Below are 26,863 nucleotides of genomic sequence, written 5' to 3' on the forward strand. Positions count from 1 at the left end.
TGCATGTTCTTTTGTCTCTATATAACTAAAGAATTTCCATCTTGAGAATTTTCCATATTTTTGAATTTGTGGAAACAAAACAATTCAATGAATTCGCCAAATCTTACAACTCCTTTGTTAAGGACAAAATCATATTTCATCCTATTTTCTTCCTATAATTATGTGGAGGTTTTTGGTTTTCTTATATTATTCTTTAGAAATTTTCTCTTACTCTCTTCTGATCTAAAACTTGAGTCCTTCTTAAAACTCTATTTGTCTTACATAAATTGACATAAAGCAAAAACACACTTGAGATTGGAAGGCGGTGTGAGGCAATGTGGTCCGCTCTGATGAGTTAGAAAGCCGCAGGGTTTATTATCTCTAGATTTGGAGGTCATGTGTGGTGTGACTTGTTATCCTTCTTTTGCATAGACACAAAGGAAATGTCAAAGAGTGGTGAGATTTCTTCTAGCAGTGGAAACAGGCTTTCTTTTATTTTAAAAAATATCCCAATAAAAATGTAAAATCCTAACATTTCAAATTATCTTATGTTCCATGGGAATATTAGGTGTTAGGCGGATACTCTGCAGGAAATGAAAAATGATTACTTGAAACCATTTAATTGGCATTCGCTCAACAAATACCAAAGTGCAATTTGTGGACTGATTTGAATGCTAATGTCTGAATTGCAGGCATGGAATCAAAGTGTTAGATGCTTTCAGTGCAGAATGCCAGTGCTTAATTAAGTTTTCCAGTAACTGTGCACAGTGATGGGATTCATGGGGAGTGCGTGGATATTTATGATTATTTATTTCTGCCACACGACCTTTTTTTTCCCCCTGAAATCATTTGTTGTACAAATTGACATTTACCAGGTGGTGAAAAAAGTTTACAGTCTTGATATATCCTTTCATTCAAATTAATGTTTTCCTTATCAACCATTCTAAAACTTAAAATGTCTCTATTATTAAACACACTGTTAGCATTTAGAGGATGTATGGTGTTCAAAGCACAGAGTGTGAGGGATTTGTAATGAATATGCTTTTGTTATTGCTTAGAAGGCCTATACTGAATCAAATCAGTTGAGGTTTTTCAGATTGTTTTTAATTTTGCTAACAGAGGGTTTTTGGTTTTTGAATTGTGCAATGCTGAAATAATTTTGTGTAGATGTGTGTTCAAGTTAGCCTATAATGTTTTATAAAGTAGCAAACTTCATAGCAGATTTCTTATTAAATTTAATATTTGTCGTTAGATTCCTTTGAATTGTCTTAAAAATTGAAACACATTTCATCTTAAGAAACTATTTTCCCTAGCAATGGCACATTTAAAAATGTGTACGTAGGTCATTTAAATTCTGTAAATATTTGTTTGTATTAATCTGGTATAAATATTTCAATAAGCCACTGTCTTTTCTGTCCTCCAATGTTGCCTTTTTATGAAGCTGCATTCACTGAGAATTGATGACCCTTCTCCCTATATATGTTTAATTTGTAGTTATCAACAAAAGTTCCTATGACAATGCTTTGCCTCAGATGCAGATTCAAGCTGAGCTGGAGATGAGGAGATATTCTCACTTAGGACGTGTTTACTCCTATATATTACTTGGTCTAGGAGCTTTGCCCTTAATGCCTGGTGTTATGGCCAGGCATCTGATTCTAGTCCATATCATCACTAGCGTCCATGGTCTTTCACTGCTGTGAAGGGGACTCTTTGAGATCAATACACACCTGGGTGCTGTCTCATCTATTTGTGCAAAAAAGTGTGACCTCTTCTGGGTCAGGGCAGGCTGTATACTGTTATGACAACTGCTGATTAAAAATAGCATAACACTGTGTCTGTTCTGGTTCAGACGGTGCTCACGTCTTCCATGAATCCTGTGCATTTCAGCCCTGTTGGTTTTAACACCAGAGTGGCTACAAAGAGGAACTTTGTGCATTATCCCTGAGGTGTGCCTGCTTTTTGGTAAAATGGCAAAAAGCACCAATGTGGAACTGTCCAGGCTTTGGCTCATATCGTGCTCTCTTCTTTCGTTAATCCACTGACTAATGTCATAACATTCAGATGCTTTGTCCTGCTTTAAGATTTGCATTGTGTGGATAAGAATCCTACAACAATTACATGATTCTTGTGTGAATTATTAAAACATCAGGAGTAAGTCATAGAGAACACTCTTATAAAAGTAATGATATATTATTATTATTTACTTTGAGAACACTGAATATTAGTATAATCTGGTGTGAATTTAAGGTGGGGAATTTGATCAGCTTTATTATTAGGCAGCCAGAACTATAAAATAAATATTTATTGAGCTGCTATTGAATTTAGAGGTTAGAATTAAAAAATATTTTGTTTGGAAAATAGTATTTTCATTGAGGTATAAGTTGATAATTTAATTATCTCTTTAAAAATTAGTTTCAGAAAGCTTATATTTTGATCATTATTTGTATCCTTATGCATAAATACCTATGCTTACACATGTACTCTGTTTTACAGTGTGTACTGAAATAAATGTTACTTTTTCTATAAAATGTTTCTGATAAAAGTGTAAAGCTTTCTGTTTAACATTTACTATATGTACACTACTAATTATGCTATGAGCTTAAGAATGTTATACTATCAGGGAAAATCTTGTAGCAGAAGAAATATAGTAGCAACATGAAGAAACTGATGTTGGCAAAATTTAATTACACTTAATTTTTATTCTATGCTAATAAGATAGCAGGGGATAAAAGAATCAGATAAAAACTCCCTGTGTGGCCTTGAGGAAATATTAAGGACACTTTAATGTCTATGAAGGATAATAATATCTGGATTTGGTTAAGAAACATACATTTTGATGACCAAAGGGAAAAGACATATTCAGAGGTAAACCCGACAATGGCAGCATAGAAGAGACAATGTTTCAGATTCAAGTTTATGTTTCCATATTATATGCCATACATAAAATGGTCAGACCAGAAAGAATAATTAAAAATGCAACAAAAGTGAGCCTGGCAATTAGAACCATATTGGGGATGAATATGGATCATGAGCCATATATGTTCAAAGAGAGAGAGCTACGAAAAACAAAGTGTAAAGAATTTCTTGAGCATGTCCACTCCACTCCACCTTTCCATGCTTCCTGACTCAGGAGAAGAAAAAGGGTATTGGGCATGATGAGATCATTTTCTACTGGCAGGGAAGGAGAAGAGCATGAGACTTATACAAGGAAAAAAAAATGGGTGATGATGAACATCAGCTCCATGAGCTTGTTTAAACTTGAACTTTCTAGTATGGTCAACTTCGGTTGTGTTGAATTCAACCATTTTGTGTGGTTTCCAAGGAAAAAGGTGAAGTAAATACTTTGACTAAGGCCTTTGTAACTACTGAGCAAAAGAAATTTGAAAACTGTAATTAGGGGAGTGGGGGCTTCCTGGTACTGCAGCCAGGGTCCAGACGTGATACTAGGTATAAACTGGATCCTAAGTAGAATCATCTGTGGATGACGTTATGTATTATTGAATGGTTGCTATCTAGAAATCAATAAACACAAGAACCTCATTAAGGGCTACAGATAGATGGCAGCTAGATGTCTTTAATGTTTGTCTATTGCTAATATAAGAGATGAAGATTAGCAGACAGGTGAATGATGGAAAAAATAAATATAGAGGTATGTGATCTTTTATTTTTGAGTAGTGGTTAGATATTTATGAAAGCACTATGGAATAAATATAAGGGGCAGATAGCTTGATGGAAGTGGCGGTAAAGTATGACATTTGAGAGACATTCGTTGTAAGTGGAGTCTCTTGAGATATGACTGTTGGTCAAATAACTGGTCTGTGGGCTACGAGAAGATCATTTAATAAAAAGTTGTAAAGCAAATGGTCTAAGAGGTCAGACTGTCTCACTCAGGATCCATCCAAGTATATATGGGTGACCATGAGTGTCCACGGGGAGAACCACCTGCAAAATGACTGGAGTTCTCAAGGAACAAAAATGAAAATGTAAGCTGAACTAACTTCGGGCTAAGGGAATGGGAGTGTAAACGGCAGAGTTTGAGGTATCGTGGCCAATGTCTTATTTCCGTTTGCTGCTGCTGTGACAAAAATACTCTGGAAAAGCAGTTTAAGGAAGGATGAATTTGTTTGTCTTGCAGAATGGGGTTATGGTCCATCCTGAGAAGGAAGAAACAGCAGCAGGTGTTACAGCAACAAGTTACATTGCATGACAGTCAAGAAGTGGATAGTAATGAACAAATTCAGCTCTTTTTCCCTTTATTTATTTATACAGTCCCGTGTCCTAATTGGGGAATAATGCCACCAAAAGTTGGTTGGGTCTTCCCACCACACACAAGCTCAGAGGCCCTCATTCAGGTAATCCTAGAAATTACCTGAAAATTAACTCTAACCATCACAGCTACTGCTTTTCAAGAGATCAAGAGTCACATGATGACTGACTTTGAATGATCCTGCGAGGCTCAAGATGACCATAGTTGCTGCTGCGGCCACCCAAAATAACGGATCTAAATCTACAGTGAGGAGGCTGCTCAAATCTATCTCTCTCTCTCTCTCTCTCTCTCTCTCTCTCTCTCTCTCTCTCTCTCTCTCTCTCTCTCTCTCTCCTCTCTCACTCACACTCTCTACACACATACACACACACACACACACACACACACACACACACACACACTTCTTCTCTGGAAAGCCTTACTACAGTGTTTCTGTTCAGTGTCTCCATGCTGGTAGAACCTAACTTAAAGTTAATGGCAAGGGACTTGGGGGTGAGGCTCAGTTATAGGTCTAGTTTGCAAAATATAACTGGATGTGAAGCTCAGCTGTTAGATATCAAACAGTGGTGTTAGATTGTTGAATTAGTCCTATTTAGAGATAGAGAATAGATGAAAGAGTCAGAAGTCAGGAAAAACTAGACAAGCAGGATATAGCTTTGAATGAAAGTGAATTTTTAAAATTTGATGGCAACCAAACTATGGCAATGAAAATATTATGGCTAATTATCACTGCTTTTCATATAATGTGGGTCATCAATTTTCAGTTTGATCTTGCAATTCATCTTGTAGACAAATTAGGGACTGGAATAATGTGGATGTAACTGTGGTGATGGCATTATTAAGATGTGGAGAGTTTTAAGTACCTTTCTTCAGTGTTGTAGTGGCTGGAAGCATGGCACCAAGTCCTTACAAGAGTCTTGAGGAGGCCTTTTTAAAGTCCATGAGACCTTAAATCCTAGTAATTGGCTAAGACAAATGGTCTGCGGGAACAGTTATCTATGAATTAATACTCCTTACACATCAGAACTAAATTATCTGATCAAACATAGAGGATGGGAAAAGGAAACCTAGAAAGGTACTATATCTAACTAAAAAATATTTTTGTGGGGGTTCAAAATGTACACTATATAAAAGGATCCATTTTCTAGATACAATAAAGCAAATCCCATGAGCAATTAAGTAAAAGAAGAAACGATTGTAGTCAAAAAGTTTAAACATTAAAATAAAATGTGTCATGCCTCCGATCCCCAAAAATATAAAAACACTAAACATTTTTGCTATAACAAGAGACTATCTGACAGTTTAAAAAAATCAATGATTTTTTATGAGAATTAAAGATATATGAAAATCCTAATGCATGTTTGAAAGAATAACATGAAAACCCAAACCACAGAGGAGCACTGAAGGTATCTACATTTTATTCATTTTTATTATACTTTTGTGTTTCTTCTGTATGTCATTTGGGAAAAACAAATAAATGCGATACACCATGAAGAGTTAATGAAGTAAATGAATGTAAAGCCAAGATAAGCCTGGCAGCAGGTGGCTTTTCTAGGTAGGGTACTCAGGGAACGGTGGTCTAAACATGTAGGATTTTAATTAGGAAATAAAGAACACATTGTGAACAAAGCATATTTCTGGGAAAAGCCTGTTCAGGATGAAGAGCTATCAGTGCAGACACTCTAGGACAGAAGTTTTCTTATACTTCTGCAGAATGTACTTCAACAGATGTCATATTTAAAGGGCCCTGACTATTCTACAGCGAATAGACTGTAAGAAGAGAAGAAGGGCAGAGTCAGAAATTCTGACTGGAAGGCTGCTGTGGGATTCCGGGAAGGAGGTCCTGGAGTCTTGACCTGGAATAATAGCAAGAAGGTGGGCTGTCATCTGGTTTGACAGCCATCTTAAAGATAGATGTGAAGTAGTTATGATGAATTTAGATGTAGGATATGACAAGGAAGAAAACTGCATTTGAAGTTGGTGTTCTGAGGTAGTCAAAATGAAAGGTGACATTTACAAGAACAGAAATCGGAAAAGGAACCTAAAGGGAAAGAGACATAGAGAGATTTTTATGCTACAGAAGCCTTTGAGGAATCGAGCATGAGATGACAAATAACCATGGGACTACAGCCTGGAGTCTAAGCCTTGGGCTACATTTGCACACTTGACATGTACTAGCATGCAAGTGCTAGTTAATGTCAAAGGATTAGAAGAGAGAGAGACCCTAGGCATGTGACCCAACCATAAGCAGGCCGCAAGGCAATGTGTGTTAGGACGAAGACAAGGTTTGTATGAAAGAATGGCTTTCATTTACCTATAGGTCCTCAAACTTGGCCATTAAGTATACAAAATAAAAAATAAATAAAAACCAAATCTTTGAAGTGTAATGTAGCAGAATTTTATGAAGTGCTGTATTACTAAAATGGATCTAAGATTTTTTTTTTAATTTCCCACTTTTTCAAACAGAGCCCTTTCTATACTATCCAACCCAGATGGTTGACTATTTTAAACTGTACTCAATGTCAGTTTTTATAGAGTACTTTTATTATCATCAAAGCATCTTCCTACCATCCCGCAAACAGATACTGACTGAATCCATACATCTTTTAAAAAACCAAAAACCAAAACCAAAAGCAAAAACAAACAACCATTTTTTCCTCTTTCAAAGTTATTTCTTAAATTTTCATCCTGTCTTTCCCTTCTTAATTCCTTTGTTACCCAGCTTATTAAATTTAGCTAGACACTTTTATTTTGGAGGTGATTCTTTATTTTTGGCTCTGTGTTTCTGTCTCTGTCTCTGTCTCTGTCTCTGTCTCTCTCTCTGTGTGTGTGTGTGTGTGTGTGTGTGTGTGTGTGTGTGTGTGTGTGTGTGTGTGTGATTGGTGTTATCCACTTGGGTCCTAATAAATGTGCATCAATCACTCTTATCATCTGCGCCCTTTCTCCAGCACCTGAGCTGTTTCTTAAAAACCTTATATTTGCACACATTTCAGGGCTCGTCTTCTCATAATTTCCCACCTGAAAATTCCCTATGGATTTCACAGCAGTTTACCCTCTTCCTTGTCCATAATGTTTGCTAGTTTGTTGTAAAGTGTGTGCCTTTGGAACTTGGGGAGGTTCACTTCAGCACTGTCTCTTTTCTACTTGCATGGAATAATTTGATTTAATTATCTTAGAATCTGGGCTACATTAACTTTCACCAGTATTTTTCTATGCACATATTATATAGCTCTCCTCTGATTTTCCTTAATAATTTTGTTTCATGGGGTCACTCAAACATTTTTTTATGATTCTCATTGCCCAGTTGAATTACATTTATCATAGACTTTTGTCTTTATGCACAAAGTTTTATTATTTATTTTTAGATCCTTGATTTGCTAGCAAATTGATTTTAGGATGTTCTAAATACCTCATTTGAATTTCATATGAGCTGATTCCCGCTAGTGTACCAACTGTGAAGGTGAAAAAAAAAACACTTTCAATTCGTTACTTTATAATTATCTTTTATATTGACCATTGAGAGCACTCATTTTATTTTTTTTTTCCTTCAAGCAAAATATACCCTAAATGGTATAACTTTTCTCCACGGGACTTTTTGGTTGTTATTTGTTTGCTTTTCTCTAAATCTGTTCCATTACTTAAGTGTAAATTCAAGCATAACCACCAGTGCTGAGTAACCACAAAGACCAAGATAATCTACATAAAAGCATTTGGAAACCATAATGTACCATTCAAATATACAGCAGCCTTTTAATTGCCATAATTTAGGGAAAATGTTAAGAGTTTCATGGAAAAGATTTTCGTTTTTGAGAGGTTTACTTCTCAGAGGCTAGAAATGTGTAAAACTGTGTAAAGGAGCATTAATTTGGAAATAAAGTAGTTTTAATGGGATCTTGGCTATTCCCTGCACTTTTCTGCCTATTCACTGCACTTTTTGTGGGTATAGTTTAAAATAATGTATTCTCTGAATCTTGATTTGCTTTTTTATTTTAACAAGTGGAGATAAAACAATATTATATAAGCATTCTCCAAAGAACTTAGGCAGCTTTTAAGAAATAGTAGCTTACATTTAATCTTTGAAACTTTAATATATGTGTGTAAGATATTTTGTTCATATCCCTCCTCCACTACTCCCCTGTAGCACCTAGGTGGACTCCACTACCCCCCGCCTCTCACACACAAGGAATTTCCCTTCTAAATTCATGCCTTCTTATTTTACATAAACATTAACATTAATTACCCTCCTTAATCCTGTTAGTGCTGCCCATATACAAGGGGGAATCCATTGAGGCCTAGGAAACTACCAGCTAAGAAAACTGACTCTCTCTTCCACAGCAGTCATCAGCTATCAGTAGCTCCTCTAGCTTCATCATCTAGACTGATTTCTCTAGCCATGGTGACATTTGACAGGCATGATATTCTGGACTTTCTGTGCAGGTAACCATAGCACCTTTGAGTTCATGAGCACAAAGGCCATGCCATGTTTAGAAAATGTCATTTACCACTCCCCTCTTTATCTATTGTATGCGGACACATTAGCATAGGTGAGATATAAAAATGTAGGTAAAATGGAAGTAGAGACAGAGAATTCTAGAAATCAGGCAGCTTTTCAAATAGACATGTATTTGCTTTCCTCAACATAAGAAAAATAAATCTACATGTAGGGATTTAGTATAAACCTGATACAAAGAGTCTTATTGTCTGAGATGAAGGAAATAGGTCTTTTTACTTAGCTGTTATTTCCAAAAGAAAACACACTTGTAACTGTACTGAATTAGTACCAAACCTGCTGCCATAGAGATCCATGTTCTCATTCCATTTGCATAACTATTTTAAAGTGTATGTATAATAGTGCAATATAGAAGCATGGCATGTTCTACCATAACTTCGATGTTTTTGAAATTGTGATTGTATCATCCCAATTCATTTTCCTTCCGTCCACTCTTCCCATGTAACACCTTGTTCTCTCTCTCTTTCTTTCTTTTTTTTTTTGGTTTTTTCTTTTCTTTTCTTTTCTTTTCTTTTTTTTTGGTTTTTCGAGACATGGTTTCTCTTTGTAGCTTTGTGTCTTTCCTGGAACTCACTCTGTAGCTCAGGCTGGCCTCGAACTCACAGAGATCCATCTGGCTCTGTCTCCAGATTGCTGGGATTAAAGGCATGCGCCACCACTGTCTGGCTACACCTTGTTCTCTTATTACTCCATGGCTTGAATGAATATATATATATATATATATATATATATATATATATATATATATACCTCCCTAAATTCATAAATACAATCCATTCAGTACATTCAATGTTCCTTGTATGTATATGATTTCAGTGCTGACCATTTGGTAACAAATTTAGGAAGACCTTACCTGCCTGAAGATGATCATTTCTCATGCTTTCAGAATTTCTTAGCTGCCCATTGTTCTTTGTCTAGGGTTAAAGAACAAATGTAATTTTCCCATTTATTGTGACATATAGTAGTGTTTTCTGCCTAAAATATTATCTCATTTAATGTTTTGGTCTTCAATTAAAAAACAAAGCCATTGAAAGAAGTTGTTTCCAGTACCCATGGCTAGTGAAATCATGTATCTTAAGGACAGCCTATAATATCTTCTTTCCTAAATGAGCACAATCCCTCACTACCTTCTGAACATTTATCCCTATACCCATAAACAAGTGTAGTCCTCATCCCTCTTAAAGGAAACTTTTCTTTGCAATAGACAGAGGTTATCACAGAAAACCACAATACGTCAATATGCAGAATTGTGGAGATCAGTCTGAATCTGCTACACAAACCCTGCACCCAAGGCTCAGGAGTTATCACGGACGAGGTCACTGAAAGACTGTATCAGCCAGAGGATCATGGGGATTGCTTTGAGACTGTCCCTTAGTAATGCCAAAAGCAACATCCATAAAGTCTCTCTGATATGCCTGCCTAAGCATGAGGTGAGGAGGGATTACAACAATAGACTGAGGGAAGCCTATGATTTCTCAACTTTTACAAAGAGCTAAAGACGACAAATAAGGAAATAGTCTTCCGCAAAGAAAGGCATACCAATTGTTTTTCCAATACCACCAAATGGTCAACCCAGAAAGTATACATACAAGTAGCATTATGCACAGGGAAAAGTTTATATGTATTTGGAACATACATACATACATATGTACATACATACATACATATATATATACATACTATATATGTGCATTTATCTATATGTCAATGTGTATTAAAATAATTAATGAAAAAGTGGACACGAATGTAAAACTAAGCAATGAAAGGTATATGTGAGGGGTTGTGGGAAGAAAGAAGGGGAATTATGTAATGATAATCTCAAAATATAAAAAAGTAATTAAGAAACTCAGTAAGAGAAATAAAAAAGAGTATTTTGCATGACATTGCCTGATAGAAAGGATTTCTGGCCAGTCTGACCATGGCTAGTCTTCTTTTCCACAGATACGAAGCAGTTCTTTCAGGGAAAACCTGTTATGGTGTAAACTAGAAGTTCATTCTAAAATGTATGTATGTGGAAAAAATAGACACATTTTTCATAACATTTTTTGGTATTATTTTCCATCAAAGCATTTATGGTGCATTCGGGCCAAGTTACTGCTTTGCCTTGTGATGTCAGGGTCCTTTCTCTGATGCTTTGGTAGAGTTCATAATTGTCTCTGGCTTTGAATACCAGACAGGCTGATCACTTCAGCTATCCAAAAATACCATTTATTCTCCCTTAACTGATACCTTCTTCTCATGTCTCTCCCAATTGCCTCATTGTCTTCCTAGTTCTTTTTTTCCACAATTAAAACCGTTTAATTATGGAAGGGCAGGGAATACCTTATATGAGCATAACATCCAGCTTGAGGCAAAGGGTTCATCTAAGAGACAAGCTATAAAAGTCAAAGCAAATCTAGTCATAAACAAAGCTCTTCTGCACAGACCTCAAATAGCTCAGGAAACAACAAAATATGACAAGTGGGAATGTATCAAAAATTAAACCTTTAAAGAACTGAAAACATTTCCTGTTTGAAACATCTATTCTTTGCCGTATTTACACTGACTGTCCAGTTGATCTACCTCTGGGTATTCCCCTCCTTTGCTGTGCCTTCCAGGCCCTTGTCCATCCACTGCCTCTTGCTTAGATGGTTTGGTCTCTCTCTGTGGATGTCTTTCTTCTAAATTATTTTCTTAGAACTATGGACTTGTAAGTTTAAAATATGTTTACTTCCTAATGCTCTTAAATTTGAAAAATTTGTAGTCTGCTTTCTGTTGACTGGTCCTGCTTACTGGCCTCAGCTCACCTTGTGTTCTCTCTGCAGTGTGTGAGCTCCTTCTGCATTCTTTATGTTCCTTTATGAAATCAGATGATCCCTGACTTGTGGACTTTGAACTAAATGCTTTTATTTTCTTTCTTGAATGTTCTTAACTTAATTTCTGGTCTACTTTTGGCATCAGCTCTTATGCCCTATCTTTAAAGAAATTTTTCTTGGCATCTCGGAGGTCCAAAATATGGCTCGGCCGTTTATCAGCTTTCTGATGTCTCCACTTATTTTTCTCCAGAAGACATTTCTTTCTTGATTGATGACACCCTGGAAATGTTTCTGAGTTTGCAAAATATGTGCAAGATAAAATATCATGAGTTAGAAAAAAATGAAGGAGAACAAAATAAATAGTGTTTTTTTTTTTTAATCTTCATTTCAGTTACAACCAAAATAGTTAATAGTAAAAGACAATTTGTTGGCTTTTCTTCCTCCCTCACAGGTCACACTTTAAGATGAGCTACAAATACTGAAAACATGTACTTAAACTTTTTAGATTTTTTTTTTTGTTTTAATTTGAGATGTGTGGGTTTTGGTAGGCTGTAGCAAGACTGATGTTTATTATCATTTTTATTGAATATCATAAAACACATTGTGGCCACACTTTTCACATAGAAAGGTAGTGAAGCTTAGATATATTTCTACAACTTTTCTTTTTTTAAAAAAAGTCTAGCTCTCAAATTCATTTTGTAATCCACGATGACCTTTGACTTGTTTTAACCTGTCTCCAGAGTGCTAGCATTATAGACACATGCCACCACAGCGGGTATATTTATTTTCTTTCAAACATTTATCCTAGTTAATTAGTAGTTAAATAACTGTTACTCATTCAGGTCATTGGATTGTAAGTCCCTTCTGGTTACAGAATAGGGTTTAGAACTCCGTGCCCTTACATAAGTGTTCTGAAATGACTGGGTTCCTACTTTATTAACTTCTTTCTTCAGTGATAACATGTCTAATTATATAAAAAAATCCTAGAATGTTTTCATTTTCTTACTGCCTCAAAATTAAGGCAAATAGCAAAAATATATTTATATCTCTACAGCTTACAAGTACAGAGAACTTACAAGCTGTATGGATATACAAATCTTTGGGTTTTTCTAGCCTAACGCACTCGTTTGTAAACACTGAAGTTGGACAGACCAGACAGCTGCTCTTGATGTTTCAATGTTATCAAAGTTGAGGCACACTACAGCATTGTGGCCATGGAGAATCAAGGACAATGCTGTAAAGATGATGTCTGAAAACAGAATGTTGAGCCAAAATCATCTTTTTAAGATATAATAAAGAAATAGCATATTGATCGTATATATTTAATTTTAGAACATGTTCTCTTTGCATTGTTAATTTTACTTCTCATGTGAAAATTTTAAATTGATAATTAAAATACTTATATTTTATAACTTAATATTATTAGGATTAAATGATATAGATATGGGTAAACTCTTTCAAATTTTCCAAAATTAATGTCATAACAATAATGTTCACTAAGCCGCTCTTTGCACAAATCATGATTTCCAGTAAATTGCTCCAGTTTAGAGTGTGTTATTGTCCTTCTGAAATTGTTCTTTGAACAAATAACATTAATTAGGAAAATAATTTCATTTTCCAGTTAAATGAATTCTTTAACTAGGTGACCATATCCAGAGGTGTTTATTATTTGATCTTAACTTATACATTTAGACTAGTATGATCCAGTTGGTACTTCTTAAGCTCCCTCATTACTGAAGGCTACTCTTGTAAATAAGTATCTTTGAGCAATATTCCATGAGATAGATGTAAAACCATTATTCATCAATTAGAAATTAGGGCCTTTTCAGCTGATTTAAGCAGAGAGTATTATGAAAGCAACCACCCATTTTTCTGACAGTTTCTTGTTGATGGACATATAAGAATATTTTGATTAAAATTCAGGTTAAATGAACATATGCATGGAAGTTAGAGTCATTTTTTCTTGACTTTTTGCCACTCTTCAAGGTGTGCTATTGGTGAAATTATTAAGGCCACTCCACATAGTTAAAAGGGGGATTTATTTAATGACATAACTTACAAATGAAGGGATAGGTAGGTTGCAGGTTCTGAGAAAGTTGCAGAGTAGTCCAGTGGTGTTCTCTGGAGAACTCTCCTCGGTCTACCTCTAGCATCCAGGGTCCAAGCAGGAAGAGAGTGCAGTGCATCCTGATTTGGGGTCTTCAGGCCCCTCCCTTGGCCTTGCCTTGTAGGAGTGATAGTTACTGAAGCCTCAATGGGGGTTGGAACTTCCAGACCAACCCTGGAATGGCTACCCACTACATCTCCCCCTTTTTGTCTAAATAAGAAGGTTCTAACTTAATACAAGACTATATACAGAGGAATGGTTATCAAATATTGTCCAGGAGTAATGAGGGATACTGACCTAGATAAGATGGAACTACAATCAATGCGAACAATATCAAGCAAGAAACACATACTAAAATCCAGAAAGTCTAGAACATAGATAAATGGTATGTTACAAAGATCATTCCAAAAGGTATCCTATCCTAAAGAACCTGAATCTAATACTTAATATGTTCTATCTAAGGTAATATATACATATATATATATGTATATATATACATACATATACATATATATATATATACATACATACATACATATACATATATATATATAAAGTTGTAACTATAACTGCTAGTCTTCAATCCCATCAAAGACCTGAGTTGAAATATATGTATATGTATATTATAACAAATATATTTTGTATTTGTATCAATATACAAATTATCTTAAACAGGAATATAAAAATACTTTTCATTTGTATCAACATATAAAAATCCATAACAGTGCAAATTATCTAAGGCTGCTATTTTACTAAATTTGTTTACTAGTATATGCAATAATCTACCAGAATATCTTATACCCATCCATTCCATTTCTTCTTTTACCTTTTTTACGAGAATACTGAGTCTAATATTTTCTTCTACCCCCAAACCTATAACCATCATCCATAACCCTGAGAAATATGTGCAGAAGTGTATTAAGTCCTACATTTCCCTCTATTGTTCATGACTGAATTTGAACCATTGTCCTTATTTGATTTTCAGAGAATGATGACCAGAGACTATTGGGCATGTGACCTGCTAATACATGGCAAGATATTCATGTGGGTACATGGTAAATAAGAAATAGATGGTGGCTTAAATTACCTGGTATTTATTAGGTCCCTTTTAATATTCCATGCATGCGAGGATGTTTGAGTTTTCCTTTTACTTGCTTTTTGATGGTAAAAGGAGAACATTGCTAAATCAAACTTCTGAAGACAATGAGAAATTCTCTCTCTCTCTCTCTCTCTCTCTCTCTCTCTCTCTCTCTCTCTCTCTCTCTCTCTGTGTGTGTGTGTGTGTGTGTGTGTGTGCCAAAGGACATGTATGGATGTCAGAGGACAAGTTGCAGAATTTTGTTCTAGTTCCAACATGTGGGTTCTGGGTCCTGGGGATTGATTTATTTGTCAGTCTTGGCCCTTCAAACTCCAAACCCTCCTGATGGCCCTATTATTTTGTTTTTGATCTTTTTTTGCCTTCCTTTTTTATTTAAAGTTTCTTTTTCATATAATACACTTTTATATCACATTTTCCTCTTCCTCACTCCAGATTCTTTGCACCCCCTAAACACCCAACTTCATTCTCTCTGTGTTTCTCAAAACAAAACAAAGCAAAACCCACACATACAAAAATTGAGAAAAACAAACAGAAAAACAACTGGGAAATAAATGACAAAAGAAAACAAAAAGCCTTAGTAAAACTACCAAATTTGTTTTCTCTTGGAAACCACCTCCAGCCATGAGCCCTGTCCTGGAATGTGTTTGATCTACTCATCGTTATTCTATTGGAGAAAACTTAGTTTCCCATTTGCAGAGATATCACTTGCAGGTAGCTTCTTGGTTAGGGATGAGACCCCATATCACCTTCCTCCTCTCAGTGATGGGACCTAATCTGCCCTCTATCTCTTCTGTTTGCTGTCACAGTCCCTGTGAGTTCATACATGCATCAGCCCTTTTGTGTCTTGAAAACAGCATTTCCTTGGATTAATACACTCCTGCTGGTTCTTACAATCTTTCTGCCTGTTTTTCCTCTTAGATTACTGGGCCTTGAGAGAAGGGATTTGATGACAACAACCTGTTTAGGACTGAGTGCTCCAAAGTCTTTCTCTGCACATTGTACAGTTGTGTTTCTATGTACAGGAAGAAGCATTTTAGACAAGGGTTGAGCGAGGCAGCCTGTGTTAGCCCAGTGTGCCAACTAGGGATCCATGGTAGAGAGTGAATCTGTGGGTCTGCTGGTATCACAAAGGAGTAAGGTTGGGCTAGAAGAAAAGCCGAAGGGGGCAGCGATATTATTTTATTTTTAACAAATGTAAATGTGAACTTCTTTTTAAACATAGAATGGCAAATAATGGCATGTAAGCTGGTGATTTGGAATGCTTGTGGCTATTCACTTTATTTTTAAGAACTGAACCCCGTATGTGAAATAAATTCATGCAGAATATGAAAATAAATTCTGGAGAGGAAAAGGCTCACAACTTCGAAAATGCTTTAGGACTGAATTTAGTAGCTTCTCTGAATCCATTATTTCCTCTGGGCAGAGCTGTGGCTTCACTTGGATGATTTGTTGAACAGTCTTAAAAGTGATTTTCAGCCCAAGACCAATAGTCCAGTATAAATATAGCCATGGCTTCAGGCAATTGTATCCACTCTGGGTGTCAGCAGACCTTTATTGCTGAGTTCAACAGCACAAGAAGGAGTCTGGGCTCTCACTCTAGGCTCTTCATTTGTGTTTTCATCATTTAGGATAATAAAAATTCCTTGCAGTTGTATATAAAGTGATTTATACTGTGTCTGTTCTTTCTGATTTACATATAGCCTCCTTCTATTTGGTTGGAGACTCATTTATAGCTTCCTAACACTCTAGTGACAAATTCTAAAGTTTAGGTTTTTTAAATTAGCCTTTAGTTTTATTTTATGTTTGTGGGTTTTCTGCCTTCAGGTATATCTGTGCATTGTGTGCATGCAGTCCCTTTGGAGGTGAGAAGAGAGGTTTGTTTTTTTTCTCAGAACTTGAGTTACAGATGATTGTAACTTACCCTGTGGGTGCTGGGAATTGAACCCTGGTCTTCCAGAAGAGTAGCCAGTGCTCTTAACCGCTGAGTCATCTCCACAGCCCTTAAAATTTAGTAATATGTAAACTTCCTCTGTATTTCCTTTTCACCCAACAGAAATTGTTTTGTACTTGTCATGATATTTATTATTTTCATACCTAAGATTTTTATGTAAGTAATGACTAGGAAAGCAATGTAAAAAAGAAATCTCAGAGCAGGCTCTGCACTTTCTATATTTGTTTGCTTTTGAAAGTTACCTCTTAAGAAAGGAAAATAGAGTTCTTTAAAACCATTAACCTCTTCCTAGTCTTCTATTTTGGGAAGAAAAACAGAAATATTTACAAAGTTTCTGAAACTAATGGAAGACTTATTACTCTTGTCACTCTCAGTATTAATGTTACAAAAGTTTAAATGAAGAAATAATTACATGTGTATAAGAGTCTCAAGCATGAATACAGACATGTGATGACACCCTCCAGAAAACCCACATGTGTTTTTTCACACATTTCATATGCATATCCACCATTCACAATATACTCCATATACACCACACACACATAAACTCCATATATACACACAATATACTCTGCATGGATACATTGTACATGTACATTATGCATATTCCATGTGTACACACTCCATATATAAACTTACACATACTCCAAATATGTATACACACTCACCTAAAACCACACATTCTCTCTATATACACATTCTCCATACACACTTCATATGTATAGAAACTACACACACACACACACACACACACACACACACACACACACACACACTGGATATATGCATACTCCATAAGAATATGAGTATACGCATATGTTCACTCCTTTTATGCATCCTTTCCCAGAATGTTTCATTAAATTGTGTTACTTCTCATGGGTAAGTTCCACCTAAAGTATGCAACGTATCATATTGTAAAGTGTAATAGATAATATTAGTTGTTTTTTCTAAATATATCAGCATGGATATTGTGGCATAATACTATCCTCAGAAGTTAAAATCTAGACATGTGATGCACGCATGCAAAAGACTACAACTAAGAACTATTACCAGGCTTTTGTCAGGTTCAGGCATCAGTACATCATAGCCAATGTCTCTGACAATTAACCTGGGGGAAATTAGAACCATTCTTCAAGGCAAGTTCTTGGCAGGAAATATGTTTGTGTATTTCCTTCTTCAATGATTGGATTATAAGGACGTGGTGAGTGCAGCTCTCTAACTCTGTGGGGAAGTGGTGTCCTGTGTTTAGAGAACTTTTCAGTCTGTTTCCACTTAGTCAAATTCTGTCACTGGATTCCACAAGCCAGTTGCTTCAAGCTACAGCTAGCCCACGTTTACATTTTAATTGACAGAAATCTTACCTCCAATACATTTGTAGTCACACATGGAAAGAAAGATGATACAGATCTCTTCTTTCTATGAAAAGGGGCTTATGTCGTGACTTATGACAGAACTTGTTCTAAGTTTTGCTTTCTTTGTAGGTTTGGCAGCAAGCATGTTGAAGCTTCATTTTTTTTCTCTATATTTGAATTTGAAAATGTCTCTCAGAGGACTTGACAGTTATGAAAAGATAATTTCATCACATCAATTTCTAGTGCTTCAATCACAACCTTTATGTTCAAATATTACAGTGGCATTTTATCTTAGATTTGTCATACCAATTTGCCTGAGAAAAGCATTATTCCTCCTACTCAAATTGTCCATATTTGTAAAAGGGCAAATTCTGTCTATTAATTGGGCAGCTCAGATATGTATGGCTCATTATTGATAGAACATGTGTTGTTACATACACAATCAAAAATTCTATGGATTTTACTGCTAACCATCATCTCACAGCATCTTATTTGGCTCCTCTTAATCAACTTAATTTAAATTGTCATAACTTTTGTGACAACAAGTGGATGAGAAGTTTATATGTCCTGTCTGGGTGTGTTCCAAACCATCCAACAAGGCAGCTAAACTGCTCTTTAAAAACAGAGATGGTGTCTCCATACATTTAATTCTCGTCATAAGTATGCCATGCCTATTGAAATGTGTGAAAAAGAATCATTAATTTGTTATAAATCACTTGTGCCACATCCCTACTAATTATTATCTGCATTCTATATCTGTTTTCCTTGGAAAGTAGTTTGGCCTTTTAGGTTGTTACTGGGTGTTTTTGTTTGTTTGTTTGTTTGTTTGTTTGTGTTTTCCTTCTTCCATCATGCTAACTGCATCCCTCTCTAGCATGTTTTATCTCCTTTGGGAAAGTCTAAAGTGTATCTGTTTTCTGTGAAATATCTCTCTTTTGCTGAAGCCAGTGTCACCTAATTTGGTTAAATTTCACTAGAGCAGAATATTATAACACCTGGGTACAGCTTTGCATATTTATATTGTGCTGATATTTACATGAAATTGTTTTTGCAAATTCACCTTACTGTTTCTGTACTAAGTAGGGAAACAGATAATACTAAACATTTTATGATTCACAATAGAGGAAAATTAAAATTACAAGTGCTTATATTACAACATCAGGAGAGAACAATAATAAAAGTTTTACAAGAAGCCAAAAATACTTTCATTGATTATTAGGAATATAGAATGATTAGTTTATGCACTGCCTTTTTCTACTGTGATTTGCAAGATACCTTACTTAAAACAATAAAATAAACGTAATAGCTTTGCTGGTGGTAAGTAGAATCCGTGTTTGTCTCTTAAAAACTCAATCCCTTCACATTAGGAAGCTCAGAGTTGTTTGCTTGACTCTGTTTATGTCTTTTCATTATCTTGAACTATAATGATTTATCTCTTTATTTTTATTTAGTTTAATGGACTTTAGTCATTATTTTGTCCCATAGCATTGTCTTTGTCTTCTTCAAAACTCATAGTTAAAAACACCTCCTATCAAGACAAAGCCCATTTTCTTAATATTTTATGGATGAATATGAACACATGATCAGTGGTGCATGCAACTGATGCAACACACACATGCTGTACAATGAATTTACCCACCCTCACCACCACGAACATCTATTCCATCTCTTTGTATTGCTAATAGTAATGCTCCACAAGCATTTCAGTCTATACACGTTTTACAGAATATTTAATAGTTGTTATCATTTTGCTTAAAATATTATTTAGAGAAAAGGATGGATTACAATTCAATATAATTTTTGTTAAAGGGATATATTTTGCAGACAGAGAGTAGACAATGTGGAATTCATTTAATAAAGTTCATAATGTAGGAAAAAACTTTATTTTGTTTTGTTATGCATAGTCTGTAGCTGTAGATAATTTCTACTTTTCGTTTCTTCTAAATGAGTGAAACAAATAAGTAGATTAGCAAAAAATATATGAAGATATTGGAGCCAGTGTTTTTTGACACTTCAAAGGAGTATGCTTGCCCTGGTTCAATCCCTAACAATTACTTCTCTTCAAAACAATAAAAACAAATGAAACTGGTGAAAAAAAAGACTAAACAAAGCAGATGAAACACTAAATAGAACAATAATTACATAATTATTACTTAAGAAATGAGCTCTCTTTTCATATTAGATTCTATATTTGGAAGTTGTCAAAAACAACTTTTTCAGCTCTAAGTGTTTACTGTTCAGTAAAGCTTATTTTTCTTACAGTTACTATGCATGAGATATTTGCATAGGTGTGTGATACTTACTTTGTTTGATTATTTATTTTTGTTTTGTTTTTAACCAAAATCACTCAATGAGATCTAACAGCATTCCAGGTTACAAAACGATGGGATTTCACATTTTTAACGAGTTCCAAATCTGAGTCCTCCTTTCCAAACAGATACTAAATTTATGGATTTATGTTTTCTATGGTCACAGTCCTTGTATAAACATGTTTTGTTTATCAAGCTTCCATGTGAATAGGACCATACAGGTTCTGTGCTAATCTACTGTACAGTGTATGTGATGGACTAGTGTTTATGCTCTGTACTTTGTGAAATGTGACCAGCATAGGTAAATCACAAAGAATGATGAGTGGGAACTGTGGATTCTTGTGGATCTCTGAAGGGAATAGTAGCTTTGGCCAAACTCTAAGAAACTTTTGGGTAAAGTGAAACTGATATAAAGAATAGAAACACAGTATGTAAAATGTGCCATTTTAATATTGTAGCAAGAGTTTTTCTTCCTTGCCCACAGTCAGGACAAATCTTTGTCACCCGCCAGTCCCACAGCCGCTCAGACCCAACCAAGTAAACACAGAGACTTATATTGCTTACAAACTGTATGGCCATGGCAGGCTTCTTGTTAACTGTTCTTATAGCTTAAATTAATCCATTTTTATAAATCTATACCTTGCCACGTGGCTGGTGGCTTACCGGCGTCTTCACATGCTGCTGGTCATGGCGGCAGCTGGCAGTGTCTCTCTGCCTCAGCCTTCTGCTTCCCAGGATTCTCCTCTCTCCTTGTCACACCTACTTCCTGCCTGGCCACTGGCCAATCAGTGTTTTATTTATTGACCAATCAGAACAATTTGACATACAGACCATCCCACAGCACTTCCCCTTTTCTTTTTTTAAAAAGGAAGGATTTAACTTTTATACATCTCCAAAGCCAGCTTGGTATATTTGGGAATTTGGCTTCTTTTGATCCTTTCAAATGATAAAACAGATGCAAAACTATACACTCAGGGCCTTAAGAGTTTCACTACTAAATTCTTTTTTATTAGTATGAATTATAATTTATTTTGTGTATATGTGTGTGGGTGTGCAGGAACACACTAGGACATAAGCTTGCAGTAACTACTCTTGAGTCCCAGGGATCAAACTCAGGTCATATTAGCCTGATGAACCATCTTGTTGGCTTAAATTATGCTTCAGGAATGATTAATCCAGAGTTACTTAGTACAGGGCGTGAACAAAGGTATAAAGTATTCATGTGACTTTGGAGTAAGTGATTCTAAAATATTTACAGAGCACAAACTGTGGACTTTTGTTGTATAGTTTAGTTCACAACACCTGAATCTTTTGAGTTAGTGTTTGGTAGAATTAATTTAATGTGGCTAGTTCTAGAAAGAAAAAAAACAGATCCAATTAATTCCCTCAAACCTTAACTCACTAAATTGATGTCAAAAGTCTTTTGATGAAAATATGGGTTTAAGCCGGGCGTTGGTGGCGCACGCCTTTAATCCCAGCACTCGGGAGGCAGAGGCAGGTGGATCTCTGTGAGTTCGAGGCCAGCCTGGGCTACCAAGTGAGTTCCAGGAAAGGCGCAAAGCTACACAGAGAAACCCTGTCTCGAAAAACCAAAAAAAAAAAAAAAAAAAAAAAAAAAAAAAAAAAAAAAAAAAAAGAAAATATGGGTTTATATCAAGTATTATCAAATGTATTTGTATGTGTATGGAGCACTGAATCTTTTGAATATCTATTGCCAAACTCGCTTTGCCAATGTAATCTGGAACAACAGACCACACTATTCTTTCAAACAAGTCACTTCCCTGATGTTGAAATTTTTACCCAGAAGAGTGATGACCCCCCTTTGCTGACTTACCAGGAATTCATTGTCAATTTCTGTAAATGATGGCAGTGAACCGTCCAAAGGTCAACTATGATTACACTTGTCAATAGTTAATGATTGTGGCTTTGCCTTGCAAATGACCCAACTCTGTGTCTCACTTAGAAACTGTTCATTCTTGCTCCTGCTTCCACAGCTGAGGGGAGCTGAAGCATGAGGGAAGGAGCAGGCAAGGTTACAGCTAGTTATTAATGCACGGATGGTTTTATTTATTTATTTATTTGTTTAAATCTTCATAGCATTGTTATCTACTCCATCATTGTCTTGGTAACATGTGTGACCGATGCTCTGCGCCAGTATCAGTTCCCTGATACTGGCTTGCCTACTGTTCACAGGGGACTTGAAGAAAACTCATCTAGAACCCACATTCTGTTACTGTTTTAGAAAAATACATGTTGCTGGAGAGCTTCTCTCCAGGTTCCCCAAGCCCCGCAGTCCCACAGTCCACTTATAAAATAATCACTCAGACACTTATATCACTTTTAAACTGTATGGCCGTGGCAGGCTTCTTGTTTACTGTTCTTTTACCTTAAATTAACCCATTTCTACAAATCTATACCTTGCCACGTGGCTGGTGGCTTACCAGCGTCTTTACATGCTGTTTGTCCTGGCGGTGGCTGCAGTCTCTCTCCCTCCTTCTTCCTGTTTCCCCAATTCTCCTCTCTCTTTGTCCCGCCTATACTGCCTGTCTGGTCACTGGCCATCAGTGTTTTATTTATATAGAGTGATATCCACAGCACTTCCCCTTTTCTTCTTTTTTTAAAAAGGAAGGTTTTAACTTTAACATGGTAAAATTACATATAACAAAACAATTACCGAGCAAGAACTTAGAACTAGTACATTTTCAAAATAATTATTAATTATTAATAATTATTAAGAGGGTATGAATTTTGAAAGGTTTGAAATATTATAGTACGTGTGCTCTTACTTTAGAATTCGATAGGCTTGTGTGATTTTTCTGTAAAATTCTTCAAACATATTCTAATGCTTCCAGGAAACCAAGGACGAACACAACACACATGCACGCATGCTCACACATACACAGACAGACAGACAGACAGACAGACAGACAGACAGACACACACACACACACACACACACACACACACACCTGGGAGTGAGAGAATAACTGGTAAGAGCTGGTTTTATATATATATATATATATATATATATATATATATATATATATATATATAATTGAACCTAGCCATCCTCTTCAATGTGACTATGGACTTATAACTTTCCACTGGCTCCAGGCCTGCTCACAAGGGGCTATACAAGTAAGCCAAATGTACTTCCCAGACTCTATTAGTAGACACTATCTCCGCAAGGATGGCTAGGACCCCTTAGTTCCCTCCCTCCCTAACACACGGAGAACTGTTGTCAAGCCCAGCCTTGTAAACCCATTGCAGACAGCCATAGCTACTCAAGATCAAGATATTACTCTTCCAAGTTTAGTGACAAGATGGCCTGACTTTCACGGTGTGAAGTTAGGGCTTACCTCATGGCTTACAAGAGAGTGCCCCAACTTCTTTATGTGGTGATCCATGGTTTCAGAAAAGAGCTGACAAGGTCTGTGAAGGACCAGCACACCCCAAATTGGAGAAAGCTTAGAATCAGTGAGAGTTTGTAATCAGTGGGCATTTGAAACCTGATATCAAATTATATACAAACTATTTTTGTACATACATTTTAAAATTGACAAATTGAAAACCAAAAAGTACAGTCAGTGACATTTTGTTATATAGATCATAACTTATGTTTGCATTAGGAAATGGTTATTTTATCTATCATCAGAGATCAGACTTAACGTGTAATTAACCAAAATGCAACATTCTCAAATAACACTTGAATCCTTGAAATACGTTGATTAATTCAATTTTTTAAAAATATTCTGTTTTATATGGAGTGCAAAATTGTAGTTAGGGCCATTGAGATGGCTTAGTGGGTAGAGGTGCTTGCTGCCAAGCCTGACAGCCTGAGTTTGATCCCCAGAACAAACACAGTGGAAGAAAGGACCTGTTCTCTGACTCTGACACACACATGGATATGCACGCCCACAACTGTGTGTGTGCAATAAGTAGATAAGTATTAGAGAACATTTTAAGTTACATATAAACATTCACATTCTGAAGGATGTGTCATTATACATAAGGAGCATCTATTGAGAACATCCATCTCTTCCTGTTAGTGGTGTGGAGCTGCATCTGGTGGCTTAATTACACTGGCAACCAGGCAAATAAACTGATAGGAATCGTTTTTTACCAGGCCGGTGCCCTTGTGACTCAAAGTTCTTACACCAATTTTCTGGATCCATTTAGAGACGTGGAATGGAAATTGTCACCTGTTTCCAGAAATAGAGATAGAAAAAGTAAATCAAGTTTTTTTTTTTTTTTTTTTTTTTGAGTGTCCTGCCTCTCATTGTCTTTCCTCACCCTCTACCCAGGAGCCTGCCCTGTTATTCAACAGATTTGATTTAGTGTTACACAAAACCATTTTTAAAAATAAAACTGGATAAATAAGTATGGCGTGGGTTTTAGACAAATGGATCATCTTTAAAAGGCTAGAAAGTGAATTTCTTTGATTTTACTTTCAACCATTAATCTATTTCTTCATGGCTCTCATAGCTAAGCTGTCTGCTCACACACGGAAGCTGGAGTGGCTGTCCAAACGTATACACTGAGTTTTAACAGATTTTTCAGAAGCATAATTTACACATCATCAAATCCACTCGTCTTAAGTGTAAATTCGATCATATTTTAACATATTTACTGAGTTCCTAGCAATCACCACAATCTACTTTTGGAACACTTTCATCCTCAAACCCCACTCTCGGGCAAGGCAGCCACTAATCTGCTTTCTGTCTCTACTCTGGAGATTTCCCATAAACAGTCATGTGTGCTCTCTCGACTTGACTTCTTACATTCTGCTTGTTTCAGTTTATGCTTGTAAATTCTATCGGTATTTGACTCCTCTTCTTGCTTCATCTCCTCTCTCCCTCCCTCCCTCTCTCCTCCCTCCCTCCCTCTCTTCTCCCTCCCCATCCCTTCCTTTCTCTCTTTGCTTTCTGAATGGTAGTTTTAATCACGCTACTCTATTTGTGCGATTAGGCATGTAATTGAGAATGGGTAATTTGCAAGAGGCCTGATTTTATTTCTAGGTTCTCAGTGCTTGAGTGTTCTGTGTCAAGGAGCCACAGAGGCCATGTCTGATGAGAGGGCTCTCTCCACTTGTAAGACTTGATGCTATGTCCTCACATGGTGAGAATGGGAGGAACACTAGCTAATTCTCTTTAGTGTTTTTATAAAGTCACTGTTCCTATTCACAAGGTCCCTGCTCTGTCTAAAGGTCTTGTTGCTTAATACTATTTCATTAGACATTTAGGCTTCAACCTGAATTTTTGAGAGGGCACGCTCCAGTTTCTTTTTTTCTCTCAAATAAAAACAGTTAATAAAGCAAACACATTTCATTAAAACAGTAGTTCTAAAAGTCTTACCTTAATATATCAACAATAAGTTCAAAACCTGGTAAGTCAAACAACATACAATCCTTGGGATTGAGGATAGTTTCTTATAGCTCCCTGTCAGAAGTTCTAGGCACACTGAGCAAGGGTTAGTTCTTAAGGCCTTGAGAAGCCTCACTCAAATGGCTTTTCTGGGCACAGCCCACACAAGAAACTTCATAGTTGAGAGTGTGGGAGCACTAACTCTTCCAGATGTCGCATGATTGCTGCTGTTCCATGGAGTTGTCTGAGGAAGTCTCAACTTCATGTTATTATCATATTACCAGACATTATCACACTGGGGCTTTTTTTTTGTGTCAACTCCCATCCTAAGGCACTTCTGTCTGGACATAGGAAATGCTTTGATAGCTGGATGAAGTGGTTCTGCCAGGACTATGTACTCTGAGCAGCTGCTGCCTTGTTCCAATGAGATAACCGCCCAAGTTTATTTTCTGTGTCCCCTGGGGAAGTCTTGTCAAACACACATCCTTATGTAGTGTTGTACTTGGACCCACATGAAGTGACTTGAGCTCTGTGCCACAATGAAGGGATCAAAGAGCTGAGGTTACTCTGGATATAAACCTAGAAATTCTCTGGGTGCCTTGGTTTGCTCACTTAAAACAATTATAAAATTCCAGGCCATGTTATTTTTAGCTTGTGGGAGTCATGATGGTTCCAAAGATCTCTGGAGTGACTTCAGGCTCCTTCTATTGTGTAGATGAAGAACATCTGTCTTCTTTTTCATACAATTCTCCCACCCTTGGTGTCTTCTCGTGAGAAATACTTTTATTCTTCATAATCTGATCAGGATGGTGCTCTTCCAGGGCAGGTCATCCTGTTTCTCTTTATTCTATCTTTAAACCTATAAGTTGTATCTTTAAACCATTTTTCTCTTATATGATTTTAGCATATCACCAGGAGATGCCATGAAACACCCCAAATACATGACTTACAGATTTCTGCTCCCAGTGATTCTAACTTACCACTCTTATATTCTGGCTTTCATAAAGCCATGGACTTAATGCAGTCAAGTGATGTTGCTGTGTTACAAGGACAGCTTTTCTGTTTTCCAATAAAACATCTATTTCTTACCTCCGACTCATCAGGATCATCTTCAATAAATAATGATAGACC

At 36.2% G+C, this 26,863-nt stretch overlaps 1 protein-coding gene and 1 long non-coding RNA gene across 6 annotated transcripts in view; one reads left to right on the plus strand and one right to left on the minus strand.

Annotated features, from left to right (window-relative positions):
• LOC121821281 (uncharacterized) overlaps positions 1–21,240 on the minus strand; it is a 156,059-nt gene extending 134,819 nt beyond the window's left edge. For 3 of the 4 annotated variants that reach the window (XR_013043309.1, XR_013043310.1, XR_013043312.1), the window contains exon 1: positions 21,009–21,240. This is a non-coding gene — a long non-coding RNA (uncharacterized LOC121821281). Of the gene's footprint in view, positions 1–9,609; positions 9,916–21,008 lie in introns of those variants that run through there. The other variant, XR_013043311.1, reaches the window with a different exon arrangement.
• Kcnt2 (potassium sodium-activated channel subfamily T member 2) overlaps positions 1–26,863 on the plus strand; it is a 354,847-nt gene that overhangs the window by 141,380 nt on the left and 186,604 nt on the right. The window lies entirely within an intron of this gene.

Source organism: Peromyscus maniculatus, chromosome 11 (assembly GCF_049852395.1).
Source record: "Peromyscus maniculatus bairdii isolate BWxNUB_F1_BW_parent chromosome 11, HU_Pman_BW_mat_3.1, whole genome shotgun sequence".
In the NCBI taxonomy this organism is placed as follows: Eukaryota; Metazoa; Chordata; class Mammalia; order Rodentia; family Cricetidae; genus Peromyscus; species Peromyscus maniculatus.